General features: G+C 45.8%; 1 long non-coding RNA gene across 1 annotated transcript; it reads left to right on the top strand.

The window, feature by feature from the left end:
* The first annotated feature begins 20,507 nt into the window (after positions 1 to 20,507).
* Positions 20,508 to 24,867, top strand: LOC105026546. Its single transcript, XR_829199.3, has 3 exons — positions 20,508 to 20,622; positions 23,758 to 23,830; positions 24,731 to 24,867. It is a non-coding gene; the product is annotated as an uncharacterized LOC105026546 (long non-coding RNA).
* The last annotated feature ends 364 nt before the right edge of the window (positions 24,868 to 25,231 follow it).

Raw genomic sequence — 25,231 nt, 5'->3', positions numbered from 1 at the left:
CTGTCGTTGCACCACGCAGGAAATGCCATAACAGTGACATAAAAATTTAGCGTTTTCAGCAACACTCAAATGCATGTACTTATGCATGTGTTGGCCCACAGAAATACATCAAGGGCTTGAGTGAAACCCGATTTTATCAGGTTGACATAATTGTCCCAAAATGCAATTTCAACCATCCCAAGCAGAAAATACAAGTTTGTCAAAAGTTCTCCACTGGCAAGTCTATCTAATCCAATCCAGTCGACCAACTCCAGGAATATATCTTTTGAACAGCTGTCTCCCGGGAGATTCCTTGTTTATGTTGTTGAATAAATGAAACACGACCCTCACCTTGATACTTGCTCTTTTGCATACACTGGCGCTTTACCGCCGGTCACTGATGGTTAGCTGCTGGCCTTGTGCGTCCCTTTCCTCTCCGGTCTTCGGTCCACGCTAATGGTCCACCATCTGTCTGAGGATCCACTGGGCGAGGCAGGAGCCCGGGGGCGCCGTCTGTTCCCCATCCCAACCCGGTGCAGCGATGGTCCGGTGACTAACGAGAGTCGGCCTCGTTAAAAATGTATACCTGGAGACCGGAGACTGCCCCACGCCTAAGAGAGAGAGGGATAGACAGAGACAGGGAGGGAGACCGAGGCAGGAGAGAGGGATAGACAGAGACATGGAGGGAGACTGAGGCAGGAGAGAGGGATAGACAGACAGACAGGGAGACCGAGGCAGGAGAGAGGGATAGACAGAGACAGGGAGGGAGACCGAGGCAGGAGAGAGGGATAGACAGAGACAGGGAGGGAGACCGAGGCAGGAGAGAGGGATAGACAGAGACAGGGAGGGAGACCGAGGCAGGAGAGAAGGATAGACAGAGACAGGGAGGGAGACCGAGGCAGGAGAGAGGGATAGACAGAGACAGGGAGGGAGACCGAGGCAGGAGAGAGGGATAGACAGAGACAGGGAGGGAGACCGAGGCAGGAGAGAGGGATAGACAGAGACAGGGAGGGAGACCGAGGCAGGAGAGAGGGATAGACAGAGACAGGGAGGGAGACCGAGGCAGGAGAGAGGGATAGACAGAGACATGGAGGGAGACTGAGGCAGGAGAGAGGAATAGACAGACAGGGAGGGAGACCGAGGCAGGAGAGAGGGATAGACAGAGACAGGGAGGGAGACCGAGGCAGGAGAGAGGGATAGACAGAGACAGGGAGGGAGACCGAGGCAGGAGAGAGGGATAGACAGAGACAGGGAGGGAGACCGAGGCAGGAGAGAAGGATAGACAGAGACAGGGAGGGAGACCGAGGCAGGAGAGAGGGATAGACAGAGACAGGGAGGGAGACCGAGGCAGGAGAGAGGGATAGACAGAGACAGGGAGGGAGACCGAGGCAGGAGAGAGGGATAGACAGAGACAGGGAGGGAGACCGAGGCAGGAGAGAGGGATAGACAGAGACAGGGATGATGTGGTGGTTTAGTATGACGTTGATGTCTGTCGAGACAGGCCAGGTGATGATGTGGTGGTTTAGTATGACGGTGATGTCTGTAGAGACAGGCCAGGTGATGATGTGGTGGTTTAGTATGACGGTGATGTCTGTAGAGACAGGCCAGGTGATGATGTGGTGGTTTAGTATGACGGTGATGTCTGTAGAGACAGGCCAGGGGATGATGTGGTGGTTTAGTATGACGGTGATGTCTGTAGAGACAGGCCAGGTGATGATGTGGTGGTTTAGTATGACGGTGATGTCTGTAGAGACAGGCCAGGTGATGATGTGGTGGTTTAGTATGACCATCAAACTTAATTTGACTGGCTATCACTTAACTCCACATTCTGTCCCTTTTCCCCTGCAGGTCTAAGACAGACGTGAAGCTAGGTAGCCTGGATGAGTTGGTGCAGAGGGAGTTCCTGAGTCTGACATCACGACCAGACAAAGCCAGACAATGTGACCCCCCAGCCTCTGCCGAGCCCCCCAACAGCGTCTGTGTGGATGCTCATTCCCATGATGGCAATGACCGTCCCCAGACGGCACAGATGGAGAACAAGGTGAAGTGAACTGACATTGATTGGAACCTTGCTAACACGAGCTCAGGCAATGTGTGTGGTCAGGAGGTCACTACTGGACTGGTCAAATCAGGCCCACAATGTGGTTAGTCTTCAGTTTGGTTGTTTTCTCTGCAATTCATTTAGATGTTGTCCTCTTGATGTTTACAGGAAGTGAGTGCTTAATGCTACCTCCTATTTGTTTTCTGTTAGAATAGCAAGAATATAGATATCAGTGGTGCTAGTCATATTGGTTTGTCTTTTGACATTTATTGTAATGTGCATTCCCAATTTGTGATTAAGCGCCTGCTACATCACAGCAACCCCTAACATACTTGGGACAGTTTATGTCGAGATACGGGGTGGCAGGGTAACCTGGTGGTCTCAAGTGTTGGGGCAGCATGAATGGTTCCAGGCCGACAAGGTGAAAAAACCCTGCTGTTCTGTCCATTAGAAAAACGCTAAACCCTAATTCATCCCAGGTTTAATGTAAGCTAATTATGCAAAAAATTAGGAGATATTTCAGCACATTTCCCTCACGCACTTGTAAGGTCTTCGCTGCGTTTAGTTGAATTATATAGATATGTTTAAAGGGTCATGTTGCTCTATTCTCTGGTTATCAGATTAGCCTAGAGGACGAGCAGAGGAAGGACATTGAGCGGGATTTCAGAAGCCTGCTGATCCCAGGTCTGGAGAGTAAAGAGGAGACCATGCCCATCATGATGTCACCTCTCAACCCTCCAAACCCCAGCCTGCTGGATCCGATCCTGCTGATCCCTGATCTTGGCCCTCTGGTCCCTGTCTTGCTTCCCGACCCGGCCCCCAGCCATGAGGACTTCCCTCCTCTGCCGAGACCAGCGTCTCCATGGCAGGCTGACCGGCTGTGCCAAGGCTCTCCGCCAAGCTGCCTCCCCCCGCCTCTAATCCCTGTCCCTGGCCCTTTCAACCTTCCCGGCAAAGTGGCTGCCTCAACTTGGGTCTCAACCCAAGACCCAGGGGCAGCATCGGGCGCCAACACCCTCCCAACTCGGACCACAATCCGAGCCTCAGTCCCAGACATGGTCCAAACTACAACCAAGATCCGAACCTTGGTCCCGGACACCGTCCCAACACCAACCACGATCCGAGCCTCTGTCCCAGACATGGTCCAAACTCCAACCAAGATCCGAACCTCGGTCCTGGACACCGTCCCAACTCCAACCAAGATCCGAACCTTGGTCCCAGACACCGCCCCAAATCCGACCACAATCCGAACCTCTGTCCCTGACACCGTCCCAACTCCAACCAAGATCCGAACCTCGGTCCTGGACACTGTCCAAACTCCAACCAAGATCCGAACCTTGGTCCCGGACACCGTCCCAACTCCAATCAAGATCCGAACCTCGGTCCTGGACACCGTCCCAACTCCAACCAAGATCCGAACCTCGGTCCTGGACACCGTCCCAACTCCAACCAAGATCCGAACCTCGGTCCCGGACACCGTCCCAACTCCAACACAGATCCGAACCTCGGTCCCGGACACCGTCCCAACTCCAACAAAGATCCGAACCTCGGTCCCGGACACCGTCCCAACTCCAACCACAACCCACGCCTCAGTCCCGGCCCCAGCAAAAGTCCCGGCATTCAGGATGGCCGTCCAAATCAATGCCCAAGTTCCGTGTCCATTGCCCCCCCAGCAGGAGCTGTACGACTTGATGGCTGACTTCCCAGCCCTCCAGCCCCAGGGGAGAGCCGCTCCTCTGGGCTTGGAGCAGACTGCCTGCCGGGTCCCAACAAGTACCATGGATCCACTCCTACATGACCTGCCCTTCAGTTCCCTGTTCAAGACCCAGGAAGGTGACCGGGAGCTGGGCGGAGAGGAGGGAAAGAGAGGGTTAAAGGTACCACCGAAGAAGACAGAGCCTGAATGTGAGGAGACCCCCCAGGAAATCGCCATAGTTACTGATGATGTTGAGCAGTGGCCAGAGATCTCCGCAGGCGCCATGTTGACCAAGCATTCTGTGCTCACACAGGCCAGTCAGCAAGCATCAGCAGGTAGGAGAAGATTCAGGTAGGAGGAGATTCATGTAGGAGGAGATTCAAGGTAAATGGAGATTTTGGTTAGGCCATAGTTGTATATCTGTAAGGGTGGACAGCACGGAGACCAGAAGTGTTTTGACAGTTGATAGATAGACAAGCTTTGGAGGAAGTTTTATGCTTGTCTGAGGGTGTGTAGTAGATGGACGGTGTGTGTGTGTGTTTGAATTATCTGCATAACACTCCAGGACACACACACACACACACACACATGACCCGTGACCACTGTATCATCCATTATTGATATTGATGACAGCGTCACACTTGGCTAATTAAAAACAGGAGCTCTGCAGCACCTGGTCTGGCCAGAACCTGGGTGGAGACAGACACACACACACACACACTCGGACACACACCGTCTGCTTAATTAATGGACTCCCAGAGTTCACACAAACACACGCACACACACACACATGCCTGCACTTTATAAGACTAATAATCACTTATGGATTTACACAAACACACCCGCACACACACACACACACACACATGTACCAAGCAGACGTTTCCTTTATAAGATGTTCTTCTTGTTGTGAAGAATGGAATGAGCTATCGACTGTTTATCACTGTGATAGGATGTAGGCCGTCAGTCAGGCTGGGGAGAGAGGGAGGGGTGGAAGCGGTGTTGAGCGATGAAGGACACTGGGGCATTGGAATGCGGTCCTCAGGAGATTCTGCTGATTACATTTCTGAGGCAGTACTGTACAAGGAGGCTCGGAACGCCCCGCTGCCAGTGGTTAAACAAGGGAACATGATAAACAAGAAACAAATCACACTGTCGCCTCCCAATCAAAAAGCTCTGGATCGATCGTGCTGTAGCCTAGCTTCTGCCTGTCTGTCTGTCTTGTCTGAGTGTCTGTCCGTCTTGTCCGTTTTTACTGTCTGTTATTCTGTCCCCCTGCCTTTCTTCCTGTCTGTCTGTTTTGTCTGTCTTCCATTTTCAGTGGCAGATTGTTGTAACGTGAATGCCCTGTGTTGGACTAAGTGGGGGTTGTAGACGATCAATCAGCTTAACAAGTTCATGCTCTTTCCTGTTCCCTTTATCCTGCTGCTGGGTGTTTTCACCTGAGAGGGGTTGAGGGTTAAGCCTAGAGGTCAGAGGTCGGGCCTTCTTAGGGAATTGATCTTTGGTATCTTCTGCACCTCAACTGGTTGTCCTTAAATGCAACGCAGACACACACACACACACACACACCTGTGTCATTTTTTACAAAATTGCATGCCCATTAAAAGTTAGATTTTCCCCAACCCATAACGCTTAACGCTAACGCTTAACCCTAACCTTTAACCCTAACCCACAACCCTTAACCATAACAAAACCCCTTAACCATAACCCCTAACCCTGACCCAATACCTTTTACCCTAACCTTTAACCCTAACCCACAAACTTTTAAAACCAACAACGTTGACCCTGTCCTCACCTGATTTCACAGGTAACGTTGAAGACACCAATACAGACTCACATGGGCAAGATACACACACACACACACACACACTCTGTGTTCAGCCTAGGTATAAACACCATGTGAGACTGAGACGTTCTGATTCTGGATGACTCAGTGGGAATGTTTTTATAATCAGGGATTATTACGCAATGTCACTGTGGCGTCCCAAATGGACCACTGTGTAGTGCCCTAGCTTGGCTGTCAGCCCGCTGTGCGGCCTGGTCAAATGCAGTGCGACCTGCAGAGAGTAGTTGGTGATTTGGGATGCATCGCGGCGTGTGTTGCATATGGTCGAGGGGCAATGGCAGAGGGTAATATGGGCTAACACCATGAGAATTAGCATAGTTTAGCTTTTCCTTCTGTTCCCCTCCTACACACCTCTTTTTGTTTGGGGGGGGCAGTCTTTCTTGGGACCTTCTGCAGGTGAGAAATGTTTTGTTTCAGATTGGATGGTTTCAGTACGGAGGACTCTGTCTACCTGTCTCTGTCTGTTTACCTGTCTCTCAGTCTGTCTACCTGTCTCTCAGTCTGTCTACCTGTCTCTCACTCTGTTTACCTGTCTCTCACTCTGTTTACCTGTCTCTCAGTCTGTTTACCTGTCTCTCAGTCTGTCTACCTGTCTCTCACTCTGTCTACCTGTCTCTCAGTCTGTCTACCTGTCTCTCAGTCTGTCTACCTGTCTCTCACTCTGTTTACCTGTCTCTCACTCTGTTTACCTGTCTCTCACTCTGTTTACCTGTCTCTCACTCTGTCTACCTGTCTCTCACTCTGTTTACCTGTCTCTCACTCTGTTTACCTGTCTCTCACTCTGTTTACCTGTCACTGAGACCAGTTCCTCATGCAGGACAGTGTTCTCTGAAAATGAATTAATGTGGAATAGAATGTCCGCTGAGATTCAGCCTCTATGATCTCTGATTCCTCAGCAGTATCAGCAGTGTTCATTCTGCATTCATTGAGTTTTTACTCTAGAATTCCCAATTGCTGAGCTCTCTCTGTATGTCTCTCTCTGTATGTCTCTCTCTGTATGTCTCTCTCTGTATGTCTCCCTCTGTATGTCTCTCTCTGTATGTCTCTCTCTGTATGTCTCTCTCTGTATGTCTCCCTCTGTATGTCTCTCTCTGTATGTCTCCCTCTGTATATCTCTCTTTTTGTCTCTGTCTGTATGTCTCTCTCTGTATGTCTCTCTCTGTATGTCTCTCTCTGTATGTCTCTCTCTGTATGTCTCCCTCTGTATGTCTCTCTCTGTATGTCTCTCTCTGTATGTCTCTCTCTGTATGTCTCCCTCTGTATGTCTCTCTCTGTATGTCTCCCTCTGTATATCTCTCTTTTTGTCTCTGTCTCTCTCCCCTCTTTATTTCTCTGTCTCTCTCTATGTTTCCGTCAGGTACAGATGGTATCAGTGCATGCCCTGCCTGGGTTGGCATTGCCAGGGGAAACGTGATGAGAGCAGCTGCCCCTCCTCTCCAGAAAGTCAGGGCCTTCTGTACCCGTCAGGAGGGCAGAGAGACGAGGCTGACGCCACCCCCCCTGGTCCCTACAGCCCCCACCGCTCCTGTTGTAGCCCTATCATCCGCTGGCATCGCCCCTGCTCCTGCCAACGGTGAGCCTGGTGCCCTATCATCCGCTGGCATCGCCCCTGCTCCTGCCAACGGTGAGCCTGGTGCCCTATCGTCCTCCTCATCCTTTCCACCAGCATTTCTTGCCCATCGGTTTAGAACTTCCTGCTGGGACAATTACTTAGCAGGAATCTTTTGTGAAAGCCTGGGAATTTTGGTTTCTTAAATTTTATATATTAATAAATGTTTGAATTTTTGTCTGCCCAATTTGCTGATATTCCATTTGTGATTAAGGCCCTGTTTCATCACAACAGTCAATAATGAGATATGGATATGTGTCTAACGAAGAACACCCAAGGAGGTCTTTTGTGTTGGTGTTGCCTCTAATTCTTCGGTGTCCTCTTCTTCTCTGCTCGGCCGTGTTGAGACAGTTGTTGTTCTAATGTTTCAAATGCTCTCATCCTTCTCTCTCCCTGTGTCTGTCCAATCATAGGCCAGCCTCAGCCGAGCAGAGCCGTATCCTGCCAACAGGTCCCTCCTCCTACCCCCCAGGGTGTTCCGATCAACAAATGGGGAGCTCACCGATATACGGGGTCCCGCCCTCAGAAAGCCAATCGGCATGTCCGCAACCCTCCAGGTTTCACCCGCCCACCTCAGGTGACTAAGATATCCGACCAATAGACAGACAAAGCTTTCAGTAACTGGACAAGTCAATCAATCTTTTTGTTGAATGTTAATTAAAAACCAGCCAGTCAGGCAGTTCAACAGGCAGTCTACCTGCCAGCCAGTTTTGTCAGTCAGCCATTCCGTCTGTCAGGTTGTCTATCAGTCTGTCTACCAGTCATCCAGCCAGTCAGTCAGTCAGTCACAGAATATTGTCATGATGGTGTATCCATCCTGCTTTCCTTGGCCAGTAGAGGATGGGTTGTCATTGTCTGGGATTTCTCTCTGCTGTCTCTCTTCATCCACTGTTGTCCTCCTTATGCCAGGAGACAAGGGGGTTCCTACTGGTTGTCTGTTGTCAGGCTTCCAACCGTTAACGGGCATTAACATAAACACTAACATTTGTCAGTCAAAAAAGAAAAGTTAGTGTTCGCTGTCATATTGAGAATGACCGGTGTGGCGTTTTCACGTGTCTGCATTTTGTCACTAATCTTCTTTGCCTGTCAACATGTCAAGCACTGATCATCGATTGAGAAGCAAAACAGCCAGTATTGGTTACATTGCCCATGGGTAGTCTGTTGTGCTTATGAGCTAACCAGGCTAGGTTTAACAAGCTAATGCTAAATAGCATAATATTAAGAATGCCTATTCTGAGTGAAAACATTTAGGGGACATTTTTGCAATACTTTTTTTCAACATGGAGGTAAATTATACATTTTCAATTTACTTTATTAGCATAATGCACATGTGTACAAAGTACAATCACAATGTTTGAACAAATTATTTACAATAAAATGTTTTGTGCCGAAATTATCAATTAAGTAAAAAAAGAATCTAATATATACAGTATCTCACAAAAGTTAGTACGTCCCTCACATATTTGAGTATATCTTTTCATTTGACAACACTGAAGAAATGACCTTTTACTACAATGTAAAGTAGTGAGTGTACAGCTTGTATAACAGTGTATATTTGCTGTCCCCTCAAAATAATTAAACACAGAGCCATTAATGTTTAAACCGCAGACAACAAAAGTGAGAACACCCCTAAGTAAAAATGTCCACATTGGGCCCAAAGTGTCAATATTTTGTGTGGCCACCAGCATTGTCTTATCCCTCTTGGGCATGGAGTTCACCAGAGCTTCACAGGTTGCCTCTGGAGTCCTCTTCCACTCCTCCATGACGACATCACAGAGCTCTCCTCCACCTTCAATTTTGAGGATGCCCCACAGATGCTCAATTGGGTACAGGTCTGGAGACATGCTTGGCCTGTCCATCACCTTTACCCTCAGCTTCTTTAGCAAGGCAGTGGTCGTCTTGGAGGTGTGTTTGGGGTCGTTATCATGTTGGAATACTGCACTGCGGCCCAGTTTCTGCTTCAGTATGTCACAGTACATGTTGGCATTCATGGTTCCATCAATGAACTGTAACTCCCCAGTGCCGGCAGCACTCATGCAGCCCCAGATCATGACACTCCCACCACCATGCTTGACTGTAGGCAAGACACACTTGTCTTTGTACTCCTCACCTGGTTGCCGCCACACACGCTTGACACCATCTGAACCAAATACGTTTATCTTGGTCTCATCAGACCACAGGACATGGTTCCAGTAATCCATGTCCTTAGTCTGCTTGTCTTCAGCAAACTGTTTGCGGGCTTTCTTGTGTATCATCTTTAGAAGACCTCTGCAGCAATGCTGGCAGCACTCATATGTCTATTTCCCAAAGACAACCTCTGGATATGACGCTGAGCATTTGCACTCAACTTCTTTGGTCGACCATGGTGAGGCCTGTTCTGAGTGGAACCTGTCCTGTTAAACCGCTGTATGATCTTGGCCACCGTGCTGCAGCTCAGTTTCAGGGTCTTGGCAATCTTCTTATAGCCTAGGCCACAATCATTCTTTTTTTCAGATCCTCAGAGAGTTCTTTGCCATGAGGTGCCATGTTGAACTTCCAGTGACCAGTATGAGGGAGTGTGAGAGCGATGACACCAAATTTAACACCTGAGACCTTGTAACACTAATGAGTCACATGACACTGGGGAGGGAAAATGGCTAATTGGGCCCAATTTGGACATTTTCACTTAGGGATGTACTCACTTTTGTTGCCAGGGTTTTAGACATTAATGGCTGTGTGTTGAGTTATTTTGAGGGGACAGCAAATTTACACTGTTATACAAGCTGTACACACACTACTTTACATTGTAGCAAAGTGTAATTTCTTCAGTGTTGTCACATGATATACTCAGATATTTACTAAAATGTGGTTTGGAGGGGGAATGGAAGGAGGTTTGTAATTGATGCCGGGTCAAGATGTAATAAGGTACCATAGCTGGCACTCCTGCTGACACTCTTTCAATGACCTTCTCTCTCTCCCTCCCTCCCTCTCTCCCTCTCTCCCTCTCTCTCTCTCTCTCTCTCTCTCTCTCTCTCTCCTTTGCTGAATAATAGAATATGGACCATTTAAGTTTTTTTTTCCGCATCGCTGTGTGACAGTTCTGCATAATATACTCTGAAAAGTTTGACCTCTTGACCTCTTCTCCTCCTTCCGCCCCCCCTCTCTCTAGTCCCCCCTCCATCACAGTATAATTGCTAGAGCAAGAAAAGCCAGTCCCACTCCAATAGGGGAGGTTGTTCTGTATTACTGTGAAGAGAAGTAGATAGTGAAGGAAGGAGAGAGAGAAAGAAAGGGAGATGGGAAAAAGGAGAGAAAGAGTAAGAGATTATTACAGTTTAATATAGGGCCAAGTACCACAGCTGCTGTAAGTAAAGTGTGTGTTTGTGTGTGTGTGTGACAAAAGATTATCAGAGAGGTTGTTGCTTTGGGAGCTTGTGTGTAATACATTTTCATTGGTTTCTACACTTTTCAGAAGGTTTTAGTGGGTTTTAGCATGTTTAAGCAACTTCTAGAAGGCTTCAAGGTTTTGGAAGGCTTAGCAGGTTTTAGAAGGTTTCAGTTTTCACCAGGTTTCAGGTTTTAGAAGGTTACAGAAGATTTCTAGAGGTTTTGGATTTCAGGAGGTTTAAGCAGGTTTCAGAAGGTTTCAGTTTTCTGGAGGCTTCAGGTTTTTGAAGGTTTCAGGTTTTGAGAAGGTTTTAGAAGGTTTTAGGAGGTTTCAGGTGGTCTGGAGCCAATGAGGCAGGGCAACCAAACTATTTTCTCAGTTGTTTAGGATTCTTTCCCCCACAGCTGGGCCGTCTCTCCTTCTTCCCCTCCCTTTGTTTAGCACTGATTAATGCCTCCCTCTCTGCAATCAAATCTTTTGGATTCGATTTCGAACTCAGAAAGGCCCATTTAGTGAATCTGTTTATATTGTGCTACAGTCCCTGGCTGTGCTGGCAGGCCTCAGATCACTGTTACTTTCCCCATGGTCTAACAATGGTGAAATTAAAAGACAATAAAAGACAATTGGTCTTCTTGTCAGACCCAGACCAGACAACTGGCAATCCAAACCAAAGAGTCCAGTTCAGCAGCTGATCGATGTGCAGTTGTTAATGCATGGATTGTCAGGAGAGGGACTTTTGAAAGGAGGTCTATGAATCGTGTGTGTTTGTGTCTGTTTGGGTCTCTGTGTGGCAGATGACCAGTCAGTGAGAGGTTGCTGGTTCAAATCCCTGAGCTGTCAAGGTGAAAATAAACCATTATTTGTGCCTTTGATCAAGTCACTTAACCCTAATTGCCTATGTAAGTTGCCCTAGAGCAGCGTTTCTCAACCCTGCTCCCGGACAACACCCTGCCCTGCATGTTTTTAGGTCTCTCCCTGCCCAAACACACCTGATGTAGCTCATGAAGATCTTGATAATGAGGTGATCATTTGAATCAGGTGTGACAGAGCAGGGAGAGATCTAAAACATTCAGGGCAGGGGGGCGCCCAGAAGCAGGGTTGAGAAACACTGACCTAGAGTGTGTAGTCTGTTGATTTACAGCAGGTTTACCTCCTCGGACTGCTCCTTATCAAAACATGGGATTTGACCTGTATTCCTCAATGTCTTTCATTCAGTAGAAAATACAGGGAAGCGCTCTTTGTAAGGAGAAATATGATTCCAGAAATGTAATACATTTCAATGATGGGCAATAGACTAACTCTGATCTATCCTGGGTACTAATGCTGTGTGTGTGTGTGTGTGAAAAGATGATCAGAGAGTTTGTTGTCTTGGGAGCTTTTGTGTAATACGTTTTCAATTGGTTTCTACACTTTTCAGCAGGTTTAAGTGGGTTTCAGAAGCTTTCAGCTGGTTGAAGCAAGATTAAGGAGGTTTAGAAGGTTTCAGCAGGTTTCAGAAAGATTCAGTGGGTTTTAGAAGAGTTGAGAAGGTCTCTGCATGTTTCAAAAGGTTTAAGTAGGATTCAGGTTTAGGAATGTTTCAGGTGGTTTTAGCATGTTTACGCCACTTCTAGGTTTCAGAAGGTTTAAGCAGGTTTTTGAAGGCTTAGCAGGTTTTAAAAGGTTTCAGTTTTCAACAGAATTCAGGTTTTAGACGGTTTCAGGTTACAGAAGATTTCTAGAGGTTTCAGATTTCAGGAGGTTTTAAGCAGGTTTCAGACATTTTCAGTTTGCTGGAGGCTTCAGGTTTTTGAAGATGTGTGATTTTGAGAAGGTTTTAGAAGGTTTCAGGTTACAGAAGATTTCTAGAGGTTTCAGATTTCAGGTGGTTTTAAGTTTCAGACGTTTTCAGTTTGCTGGAGGTTGCATGTTTTTGAAGATGTGTGGTTTTGAGAAGGTTTTAGAAGGTTTTAGGAGGTTTCAGGAGGTTTGGAGCCAATGAGGCAGGACAACCAAACTATTTTGTCTGTTGTTTAGGATCCTTTCCCCCACAGCTGGGCTGTCTCTCCTTCCCCAGTGTGTGAGAACCCTCATGTTTGTCTTGATAGAGTTGATATTTATAACAGAATAAGCAGTGAAGTGTAGCCAACTCTTTGTCTTGTAACCAGGCAACACAACCGGCTGCCTGCTTCTGTGTCGTGGAGCTGTCGTGTGCATTGTGGGAAAAACCCCAGTTGTATTATGGGATACCCCTCTCCATTGTTGGCTTGTTCAAAGACAGTCCCAAATGGCTCCTACTCCTTTCCACTTCTCTCCTCATCTGCTCACCATCCCTCCCGCCTCCTTCTCTCTTTTTTCCACTCTTCTTTTCTCCTACCCTTTCCTCCTCTCTGAATCTCCTCTGCCATCCATCTGTCCTTTCTTTTTGTTCCCTCCCCTTTTTCTCGCCCTTCCTCTACTCTGCACCTCCTCTCCTCCCGCTTCCTCTCCTCTGCACCTCCTCTCCTGCCCTCTTCCTCTCCTCTGCACTTCTTCTCCTGCCCTCTTCCTCTCCTCTGCACCTCCTCTCCTGCCCTCTTCCTCTCCTCTTCCAATTCTCTCTCAATGTTAATTGGGGACAGATGAGATCTCTATACCTGTATAATCCTTGAAGTACATTAAAATGGACATGGAGACTTGCCCATGCCTTGTCATTCATTGGGTCTCAGTTGTACTGGTCAGAGTGTCTAAGAGTCCACTGAAACTGAGTGAATAGAGTGTGGTTATGTAAACTCCTGTAGTGTCTGGATGTTTGTCTGTGTCTACAGCATATCCAATTGCATCTTTTCCTTACTGTGAATATTAATCTCCCCCTCACATGATAGCGTTAACCAGGGTTGCCCCGTGTTACCTCTCTTAGTGATGTCATTGCATCTGTTGTCAATTCTCCTTCTGTTACATTCAGTCAGCACCCACACATATTGAACTACTGGGTACTGTATATGTGTTGTGTGTTTGTGTGTTTGTGTCTGTGTTGTGTGTGTGTGTGGTGTGTGTGTTTGTATGTGTGGTTTGTGTTTGTATGTGTGGTGTGTGTTTGTGTTTGTATGTGTGGTGTGTGTTTGTGTGTGTGGTGTGTGTGTGAGTATTTGTATGTGTGGTGTGTGTGTGTTTGTATGTATGGTGTGTGTTTGTTTGGTGTGTGTGTTTGTATGTATGGTGTGTGTTTGTTTGGTGTGTGTGTGTGTTTGTGTGTGTGGTGTGTGTGTGTTTGTATGTGTGGTGTGTGTTTGTTTGGTGTATGTGTGTGTTTGTTTGTGTGTGGTGTGTGTGTTTGTATGTGTGGTGTGTGTTTGTGTGTGGTGTGTGTTTGTTTGTGTATGGTGAGTGTGTTTGTATGTGTGTTGTGTGTTTGTTTGGTGTGTGTGTGTGTGTTTATGCATCATTAATTCAGTCTACCCACACAAGGCAAAGTAGAGACTCTCCCTCAAAGATGTGTCAGTGTTCCTACTCCCTGGTCTCTCCAGCTTCCTCCAACATGTCTCTGTCACACTCTGCCCACACTCTGCCCACACTCTGTCACACTCTGCCCACACTCTGCCCACACTCTATCACACTCTGCCCACACTCTGCCCACACTCTGTCACACTCTGCCCACACTCTGTCACACTCTGCCCACACTCTGCCCACACTCTGCCCACACTCTGTCACACTCTGCCCACACTCTGTCACACTCTGTCACACTCTGTCACACTCTGCCCACACTCTGTCACACTCTGCCCACACTCTGCCCACACTCTGCCCACACTCTGTCACACTCTGCCCACACTCTGTCACACTCTGCCCACACTCTGCCCACACTCTGTCACACTCTGCCCACACTCTGTCACACTCTGCCCACACTCTGTCACACTCTGCCCACACTCTGCCCACACTCTGTCACACTCTGCCCACACTCTGTCACACTCTGCCCACACTCTGCCCACACTCTGTCACACTCTGCCCACACTCTGTCACACTCTGCCCACACTCTGCCCACACTCTGCCCACACTCTGCCCACACTCTGTCACACTCTGCCCACACTCTGCCCACACTCTGCCCACACTCTGTCACACTCTGCCCACACTCTGCCCACACTCTGTCACACTCTGCCCACACTCTGCCCACACTCTGCCCACACTCTGTCACACTCTGCCCACACTCTGCCCACACTCTGCTCACACTCTGCCCACACTCTGCCCATTTTCCATTTTGTCTCCCTATGTGTCTCACTGTCCCCCTTTCTCTCACTCTGTCCCCCTCTCTCTAACTCTGTCCCACTTTGTCCCCCTTTCTCTCACCCTGTCCCTCTCTCTCTCTCACTCTGTCCCACTTTGTCACCCTCTCTCTCACTCTGTCTCCTTTCTATTCTATTCTGCTCTGTCCTGCTTTGCCTTGATCTTTCCCTCTTTCTACCACCCTTTCCCTCTTTGTACCACCCTTTCCCTCTTTGTACCACCCTTTCCCTCTTTGTACCACCCTTTACTGTTGTGTCCCACTATCTCTCATCGGCTCTGTCCTGTTCCCTGTCCTGTTCTCTGTCATGTTCCCAGTCCTGTTCTCTGTCCTGTTCTCTGTCCTGTTCCCTGTCCTGTTCTGTCCGTTTTCTCTCTCATCCTGTTCTGTCCCACTCTCTCCGGACAGAATTTTTGGACCTTTCTTGTCTTTCCGCTTGGTAGACATTAATTTAGTTTTTTCATCTTCTATATCACTGTGTTTTCTCTCTGTCTTTTCTGTCTCACATTGTTGTCAGACCCTCATCTGGCTTTCTTTATCTGTTTGATCATTCATTTTTTAACCTCTTTGTTTTAAATTCCTCTCTCTCTCTTTCTCACTCTCACAGCCAATGACGCGAACGAATATAACGGAGGGATTTGTGCAACGCTTCTCTGCTCGACAGGTGAGTCACCTGGCTCTCTGTCAAATGGGACTCCAATTACCTCCATTTTGGAATCTGTGCATGTGTGCCTGTGTATGAGTTTATAAGTGTATACGTTTGTGTATGAGTTTATAAGTGTATGCGTTTGTGTATGAGTTTATAAGTGTATACGTTTGTGTATGAGTTTATAAGTGTATACGTTTGTGTATGAGTTTATAAGTGTATGCGTTTGTGTATGAGTTTATAAGTGTATACGTTTGTGTATGAGTTTATAAGTGTATACGTTTGTGTATGAGTTTATAAGTGTATGCGTTTGTGTATGAGTTTATACGTGTATACGTTTGTGTATGAGTTTATAAGTGTATACGTTTGTGTATGAGTTTATAAGTGTATACGTTTGTGTATGAGTTTATAAGTGTATGCGTTTGTGTATGAGTTTATAAGTGTATACGTTTGTGTATGAGTTTATAAGTGTATACGTTTGTGTATGAGTTTATAAGTGTATACGTTTGTGTATGAGTTTATAAGTGTATGCGTTTGTGTATGAGTTTATAAGTGTATACGTTTGTGTATGAGGTCCTTGGTGTGTGTACTACTACGGTAGTATCATCTAAGCCTTCTCTGTGATTCTCATACCTCATTCTGATGAAACCGTCCGGCAGTATTTCACACAGAACAAACCCTGTTGGCTGCCAGAATGTGTTTTCTCATTTGTCTGCAACCACCACAAAGTGCATTGAGGAAGCTGATAGATAGAAAACAGATTGGAATTGAATGAATATATAGCATATATAAAATATAACTATAAGGCACTGATTGGCTGGCTGGCATAGCATGGTAATCTAGTACAGTGTGTTTGTGTTTTTATGTTTGTGTGTTCCTGTTTTACTATCTCAGTGAGGCTAAGGAAAAACAAGGAAAATCATTCAATGAGGACTTTTGTCCGGTCCTCACTTTTAACAAGAAGCATTATCAGAGTTAGAATTAGTGTTAGGATGTTACAATTAGGTTTAAGGTAGAGTTATTAAGGTTTTTGTTTAGGAGTTAGAGTTAGGTTATTGAATGGTTATTGATATTAAGGTTAGGTAAAGGTTGAGGTTAGGGTTAAAGGTTAGATTACAAATAGATCTTTAATGGTACTAAATTGCTGGTCTTCTCTACCATAGTAAAACCTACATTGTGCGCGTGTGTGTGTGTCTGTGTGTGTAATTGAATATGGAAGGGCCTTTTTTGTACAGGTGCCTCCTCCTCGTAAGAGCTGAAATAGGTCATCCACTCCCTCTTCCTCATCCTCCCTCATCCACCCTCTCTCCCTCACTCCCTCATCCTCCCTCTCTCCCTCATTCTCCCTCATCCTCTCTCATTCTCCCTCATCCTCCCTCTATCCCTCATCCTCCCTCTCTCCCTCATCCTCCCTCTCTCCCTCATCCTCCCTCTACCTAATTCTTCCTCATCCTCCCTCTCTCTGTCTTTTTCTCTCTGTTCATTGTGATAGTGGCATGGGTGATGTGGTGTCACAGTAAATTTCATGCTGGATTTGTGTGTGTGTGTGTGTGTGTGTCTGCGCCTGCATTGTCGTCTGTGTCCTAATTACTAGGATGTTATTCCGTCTCTCTTTCTCCACACCGACCTAACGACTGTAACTACATTATCCTCCCTACTAATACTGCCTGAACTCAGTGTAGTCCAGTTTTATGTCCTACTTTCTCAGTGTAGTCCAGTATTACTTCCTACTTTCTCAGTGTAGTCCAGTATTACTTCCTACTTTCTCAGTGTAGTCCAGTATTACGTCCTACTTTCTCAGTTTAGTCCAGTTTTATGTCCTACTTCCTCAGTGTAGTCCAGTATTACGTCCTACTTTCTCAGTGTAGTCCAGTATTACGTCCTACTTTCTCAGTGTAGTCCAGTATTACGTCCTACTTTCTCAGTGTAGTCCAGTATTACGTACTACTTTCTCAGTGTAGTCCAGTATTACGTCCTACTTTCTCAGTGTAGTCCAGTAGTACGTCCTACTTTCTCAGTGTAGTCCAGTAGTATGTCCTACTTTCTCAGTGTAGTCCAGTATTACATCCTACTTTCTCAGGGTAGTCCAGTAGTACGTCCTACTTTCTCAGTGTAGTCCAGTAGTATGTCCTACTTTCTCAGTGTAGTCCAGTATTACGTCCTACTTTCTCAGTGTAGTCCAGTATTACGTCCTACTTTCTCAGTGTAATCCAGTATTATGTTCTACTTTCTCAGTGTAGTCCAGTATTACTTCCTGGTTTTTACTGTAGTCCACTTTTATTTAATAGTCTCTCAGCGTAGTACAGTGTGTGTTCTGTTTAGAGGATGTTTGCTATCTGTTGCCTATAAGAATGGAGATAAGGCATCCATGATGAAACCGATGTCCAATGTTCTGTTAACTCAGAGTTCCCCTGGCCTCACACAGGCTTGAACTCATGGTTCTCTGATTCCCAACACGTGACCGTCCTCTGTGACAACGTTCCAACCGTTTGAGCCATACAAAAGAGACCAGTTGTATAGCCCCTTTGGTGATTTCAAGCTAGCTGTGAAGTGAACTTATAACACTATCTTAACTCTAATACGCATAGCTACTTTAGAAGGACTTGTTTTAACTCTGAGGCTGTTTGTTCAAAAAATGTTTAACTTCCTAAAGAATTTCAGTAACCCCTGACTCCTCTCTGTTTTCTCTGCATTAGCTCATCTATTCTGAAACATTTCATAGACGTTTTATAATCATTCTGATTACGGGTTCTTCTACAAAGGCACTGTGTGACTATCTGAGAATCAGCTTTTTATTTCCTCTCAGAGCGCCAGTGCATTTTGTGTGTGTGTGTGTGTGTGTGTGTATGTGTGGTTTGTGTGTGTGTGTATGCATGGTTTGTGTGTGTGTGTGTGTGTATGCGTGGTTTCTGTGTGTATTTGGTTTCTGTGTGTGTGGTTGTGTTTGTGTGTGCGTGGTTTCTGTGTGTATTTCGTTTCTGTGTGGGTTTGTGTGTGTGTGGGTGTGTGTGGTTTGTGTGTGTGGTTTCTGTGTGTATTTGGTTTCTACGTGGGTGTGTGTGTATGCGTGGTTTGTGTGTGTGTGTGTGTGTATGCGTGGTTTGTGTGTGTGTGTGTGCATGCCTGGTTTTTGTGTGTGTGTGTATGCGTGGTTTGTGTGTGTATTTAGTTTCTGTATGGGTGTGTGTGTGTGCGTGGTTTGTGTGGGTGTGTGTTTGTGTATGCGTGGTTTGTTTGTGTGTGTGTGTTTGTATGCGTGGTGTGTGTGTATGCGTGGTTTGTGTGTGTGTATGTATGCGTGGTTTCTGTGTGTATTTGGTTTCTGTGTGGGTGTGTGTGTGGGTGTGTGTGTGTGCGTGTGTGTTTGTATGCATGGTTTGTTTGTGTATTTGGTTTCTGTGTGGGTGTGTGTGGGGGTGTGTATGCATGGTTTGTGTGTGTGTGTGTGTGTGTGTGTATGCGTGGTTTGTGTGTGTGTGTGTGTGTATGTGTGGTTTCTGTGTGTATTTGGTTTTTGTGTGGGTGTGTGTGTGGGTGTGTGTGTGTGTGTGTGTGTGTGTGTAGCCCGCAGGCATCAAGACCACAGCTTGCTGGTTAGACTTTGAATTATGTCTCTGCTGGTGTCAGAACTTAATATGCTCAGCAGGAGTAATAATCCTGTACCAAAAGGACATGGAAATGATTATGTGGATTATAATTAATCCACATGTTTGTAAGAGTTGATACATTTTTAAATCAAGAGCAAATCAAGTCTTACATTTTGAAGTGGAAAGCGCAAACATCAGTCATGACCGACAGGGCGGATTAACATCCAAGATCTGAATTATTTCTCTGTATACACATGAGTCACTGGGAATCATCATCTGTATTCCCTAAACAATTCCCAAAACGTTAACAAACAGTTACTAAACATTTAGAGTAGCCTGAGCATGTGCAGCGAGAGAGAGATGCATCATTTGAACCATTCTGGTGTAGTCAGTCCTTAAACTGGTCAGCAGCATCTTGGTTCCTCTCAGAGGAGTGCAGAGATGGTCAGACTTCCATCCATGTGGACAGAGAGGCGTGTCTTTGGACAGTGCTTTGATGAAGCCTTCCGTAAGCATGGAATGATGGGTGTGTCTGGGCTGTGATGTATGTTGACTGGTACTTGTCATCCACACCACCCATGTAATATTTGATGTAAATGGGATGCAAATGCAAATGGAAATGCCAGGATGGGTCCTGTGGTGCAGGGTGGGTTCTGTGGTGTCAATGTGGGTCCCTGTGACGTCGGGGTAGGTCCCTTTGACGTCGGGGTGGGTCCCTGTGACGTCGGGGTGGGTCCTGTGGTGTCAGGGTGGGTCCCTGTGATGTCGGGGTGGGTCCCTGTGACGTCGGGATGGGTCCTGTGACGTCGGGATGGGTCCTGTGACGTCGGGATGGGTCCTGTGACGTCGGGATGGGTCCTGTGGTGTCAGGGTTGGTCCAGTGACCCCATTCTGTTTGACTACTGCGACAGGCCAGGGAAGTTATTAAATGTGACACGTGGATCTTCTTTTAGTCATAGTTTACTTTAGGATGTCCCGGGACAGGATGTGTGTGTGTGTGTTTGAGAGTGTGTGTGGAAGAAAGCGAAAAACTGTCAGAGAGACAAAGCGAGATTAGGGTATTCTTGAGTTTTGAGACACTAAAGTAACCCCCCCCCCTCCCAGTGGAAGGCAGGTTGTGGTATATCACAGTGGTACAGGAACAAAGCATTCAGAAGACAGAACGTCGCTGAACGTCTCTCGCTCTGTGTCATTTCTCTACCTCCCTTCTGCTGCCCTTGTCACCAGCTGTTGAGGAGCAGGAAGGATGGGGAGGAGGAGAGATGGATTGACGGAGTGACTTGATGAGATGCGGGCGGAGGGGGAGGCAGTGACATATTCAGAGCATTCAGGGCATTTAGCACCATTACTCTAATGTTTTCCTGTTAGCCTGGGGACCAGACTGTTTGTGCTGTCATACCACTCATTTGACTGGCATGAGAAGGAGATTATCCTTTTTCCTTGGACACTCTGAGCAGTGATTCTTTCTCTTCAGGGCTGCAGTGTTAAGATGCCTGGGATGAACCCTGGGATGAACCCTGGGATGAAGCCTGGGATGAACCCTGGGAGGACCCTTAACCCTGGCTGCATGTCTGGGGACGGACTTCCGCCAAAGCCCCTCCCTCAGTTATACAGGTGCAAAGAGGCCGCACCACCGACATTTCCACACACATCCACACATCCACAGAAACACACATCGACACACACCGCACATCCACACACATCCTTACATCCTCACATCCACACATCCATACACATCCACATAAACACACATCCACCCACATCCACACATATCCAGACAAACACACATCCACATACATCCAGACAAACACACATCCACACACATCCAGACAAACACACATCCTCCCACATCCACACACATCCACAAAAACACACATCCAGACATCCACACATCCACACAAACACACATCCACACACGTGTCAGTCATCCCTCAGCGCGCTGTGTGTAATGGACATAATATACTCCAACGCCCTAACCCACTACTACCCAAATAGAGGCTGTGTTTCAAAACGCCTGCCTGTATTGGGACTACAACGTATTGCGAGGTCAGAGGTCAACAGTGGGGACAGGACTGGTCAGGAGGCAGGCTACACTACATACTGTATGTTTGAAGTGTTTGTAGGCAGTTTTCCTTGCTTTTCCCCCAGCCCCTCCTGTTTCCAACCGAAATAGATGTATTCAGGCCTTCAGTCTATGGTTAAATGGGGATAATGGCCCTCATTCAGGAAATCTTTTCAGATTCGAACATGGCGAGAGACTTACGATCATCTCCAAGTGTGATTTACGGAACCGTCGCACCTCTTCGAAATGAGCGTACAGTAGATGTCATCGCAGATTGAAAAATCGGATGAAGCCTTTGATGCGAGGACGCGCTGCACCTGTCCTTATTTACATATGACACACCGGTAATATATGCGGGTGTGGCCATCATCAACCTATGAATTGACAGCTTTCAGCATAAATTATAGTCGAAAACTGCTAATAAACCAATAGTCATTCTCCATTTCAAAATCAGTGCAGTTCCAAAAGTAGACACGTTTATTATTCTAGTACATTACATACACAAAGGCAATACAAACCTTTCAAATGCATGAACAGCAGAACAAAGGGAAATACTATAAATAAATACAACATCAATGGGGTAGTGAAACCATATTTAATATTAGTGAAACCATATTTAATATTGTGTGTTATTCCTCGACATCAGATTTTATATTACTTATTATTATTATAATTATAATTGTGGAGGCTGTCACCCTTGTTGTTTCTCGTCATAATGAGCTATTGCGAATCAAGCATTATCTTGTTTCTTTTACGTTGGCGTTCGACCAAACATGAGTTTGATTGGAAGGATACGACTAATATAATATTGATGAATACCAGCTCTGTCGGTGAAATGATCGTATAATCATTTCAAGATCAAATTTGATCGTATGCAGGTTTCCTGAAAAATCTTTATCAGCTGGTTAATGAGAACTAACGTGTCTCTCTCCTCTCAAGAGCCATCCAAAATGTTGCCGTTGTTATGAATACTCACAGAGGTGGCAAATGGATGGACCAAGTGGGGCATTTTCAACAGATAATGAGTCTGAGACACAGACACGTATGAACTTGGGAAGTTATTTAAACCCTGAGCAGTGGACGAGTTGACTGGGATGTGTGTTGGTACTGTTGCAGGACAATACAGACAAGTTGTTTGCTCTTAGAAATGTTGAGCCGCTGATGTGTGATAGGAAATTAAAACATGAATAGACTGCCTATTACTTTAAGAGGCTACCTATCAGAAGTTTATTTTCTATGTCCTTGGTTCTAAACAAACAGTTGAGCGTCTTGACCAATCAGCGTCATTGGCATGCAAACTCTGTGTCGATATCCAGGTTAGTGACCAGAATGCACTGCTGATGTAGCCTGGCAGCGTTCAGACCCCTTCACTCTGTACACATGTTGTTGTGTTTTATGCTTATTTTATAACTTCTTCATTTTTCCCAATGAATCGACCCACAATACTCGATAATGGTAAGGAAACAACACATTTTTAGGAATGGGTGCCAATTTATTGAATATGAAATATTTATTTGCCAGAACAATGTAAATTGAGCTCAGATGCGTCCTGTGTTCTTGGATCAGCCTTCAGACGTCTCCAGAACTTCATTTCAGTCCACCTGTGGCAAATTCAGTAGATTTGACATTATTTAGAAATGGCACAAACCTGTTTATAAGGTCCAACACATCACAGTGCCTGTCAGAGCAAAATACACACTATGAAGTCGAAGGAACTGTACGTTGTCCTCATTTGGTTGACTCATTTGGTGAAGGTTATAAAATAATTGCTAATGCATTGTGTTGACTCATCTGGGGCAGGTTATAAAATGCTTACGCATTAACATTTCCCAGGATCACAGTGAGTTTATGAGCATTGCTGTGAAATGGAAGAGTCATGGAACCATCGAGATTCTCAAATGAAATAACCAGGCAAGAAGGGCCTCGGTCAGGGAGGTGACCAAGAACCCAATGGCCACTCTAACAGAGCTTCAGGGTTTCTCTGTAGAGATGGGAGAACCTGCCAGAAGGGCAACCATTTCTGCAGTACTTCATAAATCAGTCCTTTATGGTAGGGTAGCTGGACCGAAGCCATTTCTGAGTAAAAGACATATGACATGCCTTTGAAGGATTCTGAGAGCATGAGGAAAATGTCTCTCTGGTCTGATGAGACAAACATCAAACTATTTGGTCTGAATGCCAAGTGCTAACACCAATCATTAAGGTAAAGCATGGATCATCATGGTATAGGGATTCTTCTCAGCTGCATGGACAGAGGAAATGGTCAGAAATGAGGAAGTACAATGGAAGGAACAAAGCAAAGTGTTCCTTGAAGACAACCCGATCCAGAGCGCACAGTATCATATACTGAAGTGAAGAGTGACCTTACAACACAACAATCAAGTGTGTTATAGGATTTAGTCATTATTGGCTATTGTACTTACATTGATGGCAAGACAAAATAACCAGTTCTAAATTAAATCTCTAACATTGCCCAATGTGGAGAAAGTGAAGGGGTCTGAACACATTAACAGAGAAAATAAAGGTGTAGCCATCTGCTCCAGGCAGAATGATACCATGTCATTTATTTTATCCTCTTCAGACTCACTATGTCTATGGCAAATCACACTGCCTGCAATATTACGGGGTGAAGGTAGATGTTAGAAATCCCGTTTATTCCTGCTCTGTCCTTTCCCATGTTCTGTCAGCGAGGGTGTTGTGGAGCGTGTGACTGCAGCAGGTTCCGGAATCCGGTGTCCAGTGTCCGGTAAACGGTAAACGGTAAGTTAAATGAGCTATGTTATGTTACTGGGACTGAGGCTACATGTTGAAGTTCAGAGGTTTCTGCCACAAAATCTGACCGTTCAGCTGACATTTTGGTTCTAAAGCTAGGGAAGAAAGGAATGAAAAGAGAGAATGAACTATTAAGTAATTCTCTATTCTCCTCTCTTTTCATCCGCTCCTCTCTCCATTCCTTGCCTGCCTAACTGTTTTGTTCTTTGACGATGTAGCAATTTAGTCTCAAACCAGATTGCTGTTTTCTTTACAGTAGCTCCAGATTACTTTAGCCCGCATGCCTGATTTCTAGTCAGTCTGTCTGCCTGCCTGTCTGTCTGTGCTAAAGCAGAGTTCATGACAGGCCTGTCTCCAAGATGGTCGTGTTAGTAAAACATTAGAGAATTCTCTGTTTTATGAAGCCTTTGATCCGTTAAAGCCAGGAATGGAAGTGTGCATCCATGTGTGTGTGAGCATAGATGTTTGTGCGTTTGTAGGTCTGGCAATGTGTATTTGGCCCAGTGTGTGTTTGGCCCAGTGTGTGTACCATAGACATGTTCTTGTCAATGGTGATATAATGTTTGATTTCAGTGTTTGTCCCTTGTCTAGCCCCATTGGCTAATCCAGATGTGCGTTCAACCAAGCAGACATTTTGATGTTTTTTTTGTTTTTTTTAACTACTTATTAAACAATTTAAGGAAACATGTCAAATCTCTGTAGCAGTTTCAATTTAAAATGTTCAACTGAATATTGGTATTGCACTTAATAATACTGAATTTAATTTGAATTCATGCTACATTTGCAGCATGCTATCCAACAGAACAGTGAGATGTTTACAAAAGCATTAGCTAGCAGCCTGTCTTGTTAAAGAACATCCCGGTGTCAACCCAATTCTCTCCCTCTCAGCACCACGAGTTGTCCCCCAGGCAGAACGAGGCCCCAGAAGAAAGCTCTTTTAATCTCTGAACTCTGACCTTGTGACCATATGCGACGGCAGCCGTCTTACATTGTCTTTCCTTATAATACATAGTTTTTTGTTTATGTTGGAGCCATATTTTAACTTCCTGGTAATACATCCTTGTTTAATGAGTGTTCAAACATGAATTAAATTATCTGCATTTGAATTTGTTTGTTTTTATGAAGCTTGACTCGTTGTTTCTGTTGATAGTTTGGAAGGTATCGGTAAGATATTTGAGAGTTACAGAGAAAAACTGTCAGCGTTAATTATTCATCCCGACCAGTCAATATGATTCCACATGGACAGGTAAGTCAGTCTCTAATATCAAATGCTGACTATGTGCTTTGCAAATTAATTGAATGATGTGTAGCAATAACAAACCTGGCTGAGTTTGAGCTGGTAAATGGCGATTATTCAACAGTGCAGTGTCATTTTCGCCGAATGACCTA

The sequence above is a fragment of the Esox lucius genome, chromosome 10 (genome assembly GCF_011004845.1).
Source record: "Esox lucius isolate fEsoLuc1 chromosome 10, fEsoLuc1.pri, whole genome shotgun sequence".
Lineage (NCBI taxonomy): Eukaryota > Metazoa > Chordata > Actinopteri > Esociformes > Esocidae > Esox > Esox lucius.
Note: the sequence above shows the minus strand (reverse complement) of the source record. Positions and strands in the feature narration are given on the sequence as shown.